Raw genomic sequence first — 6487 nt, forward strand, 5'->3', positions numbered from 1 at the left:
CATATGCCAGTTAACTGTCTACCTGTATTCAAGCTATCCATATCTTTAATCCAATAATGGTTGGGAGAGATTTAAGTATTTTCTGTTAGTTACCTTTTTTTTTTTTTTTTTTTTTAAGAAAAGTTCGCTTCATGTACAAAGTCTGCTGCTTTAAACAAAGGAAACAGGGATCCAGGAAGTTGCTTTAACTTCAATGTTGACCTCAATTTTAGACAGTGGATCAGGTAATGGGTCAGAACCTTAGTTTCAAGCCTGAAGTAATTTAGGGCTGTCACTCACTGGTCAAAAATGACTGTCAAAAATTTCTCATGTCATGGTACTCTGTCAGATTGCTTAACAAAGAAATGAACGATCTTTAGGACAGGCCAAAACCACGCTGACAGATGGCAAGATGGAAGTTTCTGATCCCCCTCGTCAAATCTGTACAACTCTAGGAGCCATGAGATACTGCTGAAGTTTTGCCTGCACTCAAGTCGTATGAATCACATCTTGGAAAACCTGTTCAGTTGTTTCAATAAGATGTAGGCATCTTTTTGTACCTTCCACCACACCTGGCTGGTCTGTAATTTTGAAGACTGGGAATTTTAGTGTTAGGAATAGTACCTGGGCCTCTTTCCCTGGAAAGAGGCCCTCTGCAGGTGAAGCCAATGCATGACAACTTTGTACTTTTCAGCCCAAAGTGAGGTTCGAGTGGTCACCTTATTTTATGATGGGAACATAGAATGACTGAGTCAGGGTCACCGGGCATGGGTATTTAACTCTTGCTGGGCTTTGGGCTTTGGGAGAAAACTTTGAGGCTTACAAATGTTCTCAAGTACTAGTCAGCACCTGTGAATTTGACTAGTGTACCAAATAGATCAAGGCTCTCAAAAATATCTTTGAAATAACCTGGGAGACTGTTGTAAACTACTTAAATAATTATGGCTGCATAATCCACCTCAGAGAGGCAAGCATTTGCATATGCTGATCAAATTACCATTTGATGTTGATAAATAATGTAACAACATTGGATTTAATAACTGATTTTTATAAAGAAGTATTGACAGTCATTGTGGTTGGAAAAAAATAGGAACCATGTTCCATGCTTGTGAAGATAAAATGTTTAATGTCTTGTTTGTTTTTTAATTCATGTGGATTATGAACCACATTCATTCTAAATTTTCAGACATGTAGAGGAAAATATTCTTGGAAGGTGTGAGAAAATTTCCCCCTTTAATACTGTTTTTATTCTTGTGTTTCTTATTAAGGTTTTGCAGTTAGTAGCAAAGTGACAATGCTAGCCAAAATTCTTCTTTTTAAAAGCAGAATCATATATATATATATATTCAATGTATGTATACCTGCTGCTTCTCTGAGGAAATATATAATGTGCAAATACACAGAGAAAACTGGCAGTGCTTATAACATATTCCAATTTTTATTGTAGTTGCCATGGAATGTTGTTATTAAATCAAAGCCACTTATGGTGAAGCTTCGATAAGTTTTCTAACTCTTCAAATTATGGTAAATTCCAATCTAGTGTTCAAATCATTTTTGTACTCCTATTTGTAAAATAAATTATAATGCAGATATTTCAAAAAATATTGAGTGAAGGAAGTGAATTCCTTAAGAATTTCTTTTACAGTCTTAATTACAAATACTGTAAAATTGACATATTTTAAAAATAGTAAACTTGGTATTGTTATTGTTAAAATCTTAGTCAAGACTTTTCTTGCAATTTTTATTATGTTTTCATCACTACGAATCATTTACAATCTGAATATTTTGGATAATTCTGATCTGTCTCTTGAGTAATAAATAAAATGCAGTATTCTTATTCCCAGAGTCTATAGCACCTAGAAGTCTTCACATAGCCATAAATAAGTTATATTGCAGTCAACTTTTCTTTGTGACAGGTTTGGACAGTACAAATCTCAAGGTCTGAATACACGAGGATTTAGAGTCTTTCCTGGGCCCCATTAAACAAAGATGGAAGAATCCTAGCAGAAAATATACCTAGAGTATACTGTTGTATGATAGGAAGATAGACTTGTTGACCAAGAATGCTTGTCATTTAAAGTATTTTGTGATTTTGTCCCAAGCCACTTTTATTTAAAATGTGCTTTGAAGTGTGCAGACATTAATTGTAATGTAACTCTTATACAACTGTCTTTGTGACTTTATAGCCAGGTAAACTTTGGTATAACTCTCAAATACAAATGGTACACATTCACCTGTTACCACTGTTAGCATCCATTGAATTTCATCATGGTTAATGGATTTTGAACATGTAAATTAAATTTTCTCGGCATTTTCAAATTTCCTGTTTGTAATAATTATTTGGATTTCTGAAATGTTGAAAATGTTATTTGCTAAGTGATACATGTCTTTGAGCTGTTTCTTAAAAATCTAAGGGGATATGGAAAACACCTTAATATCAGACTTTTCTAATGAATTATAAACCCCAGAATAAAGGCCCCCCTATATTAAAATGGAAACAAAAACACACGGATGAAATCTTTGAAATTGCTTTCATCCACCCAAAATGCTTTGTTTTGTTTTTATCTATTCTCAACCAGTTGTGTAATGGAAACGCTCAATACTGGTTTCCCTGCTGTGCGTGAGTAATGAATCATTGATTATGTGACTTGTTATGTATTCTATTAAACACTAAAGAATAAAACATTCACTCCTTTAATTACTCCCTTTGGCTCTTGGGTATGGATTGCCTGGAATACTGTTCTAATTTCGGTTAAGGAGTGTTGGGAATACTGTGAATGCTTCCTTCCACACTGCTGAGGGACAGACAGACTGATGGATAGATGGTGAGCAATCTCTCGGGCCGGTAGATCTCACCAAGTCAGTTTCCAGCTGGGCCAGGCTAAACCAGACTCTGTCTCACTTTACTGTCAAGAAGGCATCCATCACAGGCAGTCTGATAGTCATTGCAGAAGAGAAGTCTTTCACAAGCTATTTCTTTAATTTCGGTCTTTGCAGCCAATGGCTGTGTAAGGGAAGATGATATAAATTGTAAATGCCCCCTTTTAAGTGTGAGGGGACAAGGTAGTAGATGCTGCAAGATTTGCCTGCAGTGAAAGTGCAGTTCATGAAGATGGTGAGGTTCTGGGAGTGTTGGGTAGGAGCAGTTGTCTGGCTGCCGAGAGGGCTGTTTGCAACACTGTCTCCAGACTTTCAAGTTTCTGCTTTCCAGTGCCACCCCAACTAGGAAATGACAGAGGCAGCCTTCTAGCCAGGAAGCCAGGTTTCGCCCTTCCTCTTTTGCCTGTACTTCCTCTAGGCGGCTTTTGTTTTGTAGATATAAACACACATGATTTATTTTTTTGAAAATGTTGTAGATAGGACAAAAACCTTTGGCACTGCAAGACCGTAGCCCAGAAAGAAGCAGCCGCCCTTTCCTATCCCTAGCTTTCCCCAGAGACACCCAGGGTTTCTTCTACACACGCAGCATTACTGACTTGTACCCCCTCCTCTTTTCTGAAGCACTGCCTCTTCCAAGCTATCCCTCCCGTTTCGTGTGACACATGGACGCGAGGCACTGATCTGTCTGTGTTTATGATCATTCCATGATGCTCTGGACGATGTACTCCGGCCCAGATGGGCTGCAGCTTTTAACTTGTCATTTATTGACATGTACTTAAGTCTAGGGACTGCCTCCCCTACAAGGAATCTGTATTGAAAGTATTTTTACATGCATGAAAATATGTGTGTCGTGTGTGTGTGTGTCGTGTGTGTGTGTGTGTGTGTGTGTGTGTGTGTGTGTGTGTGTGTGTATGTGGTAATGTTAGTACATAAAAGGACTAAGGTCTGGAGAGATCTTTTTTTAGGGACCTAAAATTCAGTTCTCTGACTTATTACCATTTAACTTAAGATTTTTAAACTTTGGATAATAAAATTCAGTATATACATATTTAATGAAAACCTAACTTAGAATTTTGATGTCCCCCCCCCCCCCCAGACCAGTGTTGTATGGTAAAATACTGCCTGGGACACTGAGCAGTGAAACAATGAGCTACATTTCTCAGTCAAGTGCTTGATGATAATGGTGATGCCAATCCACCAAGGTGCATTGTGTTGCTAAGCTATTGTGTTCTTTAGCTACAGGTATTACCCAAGTCCACTTTTCTAGAATGGGCTTATTGGTATGTAAACCCATAAATCAAAGGTTGCCTAACTATATCCTTTTTTTTTTTTACAGTATTTCTATAAAAATTTGAACTCTGTTTCCAACTATGAATGAAAATGAATAACAGATTTCTTTTGTTATTAATTTATTTTTTTCTTATTTTACAAATTGATCTCAGTTCCCTCTCCCTCCCTCCTTCTCTCTCTCCCTTTCATACCCCCCTCCCCCACCCCCTCACCCCCTGCCACCACCCTCCCATCCCATTCCACCCCCCGCCCCCACTCCACAGGGAGGGTAGTGCCTTCCAAGAGGGGTCAACAAAATCTGTCAAGACATTTGGAGTAGGGACTAGGCCCTCCCTCCTGCCTCTAGGTTAAGGGAGTGTCCTTCCATGGGGAATGTGCTCCCAAAGTCCTTTCATGCACCAGGGATACATCCTGGTTCCACTGTCAGAGGTCCCTTAGACTGCCCAGGCCTTCTAACTGAGACCCATGTTCAGGGGGTCTGATTCAGTCCAATGCTGGTTTCCCAGCGATCAGTCTGGGGGGCCGTTAGTGCCCCCTTGTTCAGGTCAGCTGTCTCTGTGGGTTTCTGTAGCCTGGTTTTGTGCTCCCTCTCTGCATCTGGATTCCAGTTGGGCTCAGTTTTTAGCTGTGGGTGTCTGCTTCTGTTTCCATCAGCTACTAGATGAGGGCTCCATGATGGTGGATAAGTTAGTCATCAATCTCATTATCAGGGAAGGACATTTATGGTAGCTTTTCCACTGTTGCTCAAATTATTAGTTGGAATCAGTCTTGTAGGTCTCTGGACACTTCTCTAGATTCAGTTTCAAACTTATAATGGTTCCTTCTTTTATTCTCTCTCTCTCTCTCTCTCTCCTCATCTATTTCTCCCCTGACTCAATCTTCCTAGTCCCACATGCTTTCCTCTCCTCCTCTTCTCTTTCTCTTAACTCCCACTCCACTCACTGCCCCCCAATATGCCCAGGAGATCTTGTTCCTTTCCCCTTCTGTGAGGGACCTTGTATGAATCTCTTAGAATCCTCCTTGTATCCAAGTTTCTCTGGCAGTGTGAATTATAGGCTGGTGATCCTTTGCTGTATGTCTAAAATCTGTATATGAGTGAGTGCATACCATGTTCCTCTTTTTGTGACTGTGTTACCTCATTCAGGATGGTTTCTTCAAGTTCCATCCACTTGCCTGCGAATTTCAAGATTCCATTGTCCCCCCCCCAGAGTAGTATTCCATTGTGTAGATGTGCCACATTTTCTTTATCCATTCTTCAGTTGAGGGGCATCTAGGTTGTTTCCAGGTTCTTGCTATTACAAATAATGCTGCTATGAACATAGTTGAACACATGTCTTTGTTGCATGGATGTGGATCATTTGGGTATATGCCTAAGAGGGGAATTGTCGGGTCCTGTGGTAAACTAATTCCCATTTTCCTGAGGAACCACCATATTGATCTCCAAAATGGCTGTATGAGTTTGCACTCCCACCAGCAGTGGAGGAGTGTTCCCCTTTGTCCACATCCTCTTCAGCATAAGTTGTCATTGGTGTTTCTAATTTTAGCCATTCTGGCAGGAGTAAGATGGTATTTGCATTTCCCTGATAGCTAAGGATGTTGAGCACTTTCTTAAGTGTCTTTCAGCCTTTTTGATTTATTCTATTGAGAATTCTCTCTTCAGTTCTGTACCTCATTTTGTAATAGGGTTATTTGGTGTTTTGGTGACTAGTTTCATGAGTTCCTTGTATATTTTGGAGATCAGCCTTCTGTCAGGTGTAGGATTGGTGAAGATCTTTTCCTAGTCTGTGGGCTGCCATTTGGTCTTGTCAACTGTGTTCTTTGCCTTACAGAAGCTTCTCAGTTTGAGGAGGTTCCACCATTTATTAATTGTTGATCTCAGTGTCTATTCTACTGGAGTTATATTCAGGAAGCAGTCTCCTGTACTAATTTGTTCAAGGGTACCTCCCACTTTCTCTTCTAAGAGGTTCAGTGTGGCTGGATTCATGTTGAGGTCTTTGATCCATTTGGACTTGAGTTTTGTGCATGGTGATAGACATGAGTCTATCTGCAGTCCTCTACACACCCTCATCCAGTTATGCCAGCATTTTTTGAAGATGCTTTCCTCCTCCCATTATGTACTTTTAGCTGTTTTATCAAAAAATCATGTGTTCATAGGTGTGTGGATTAATGTCAGGATTTTCGATTTGATTCCATTGGTCTACCTGTCTATTTTTGGGCCAATACCAGGCTGTTTTCAGGACTATAGTTCTGTAGTAGAGCTTAAAGTTGGGGATGGTGATGTCTCCTGAATTTCCTTTATTGTACAAGGTTGTTTTGGCTATTTTGAGTCTTTTGTTTT

The sequence above is a fragment of the Phodopus roborovskii genome, unplaced genomic scaffold, assembly GCF_943737965.1.
Source record: "Phodopus roborovskii unplaced genomic scaffold, PHOROB, whole genome shotgun sequence".
Taxonomy (NCBI): domain Eukaryota; kingdom Metazoa; phylum Chordata; class Mammalia; order Rodentia; family Cricetidae; genus Phodopus; species Phodopus roborovskii.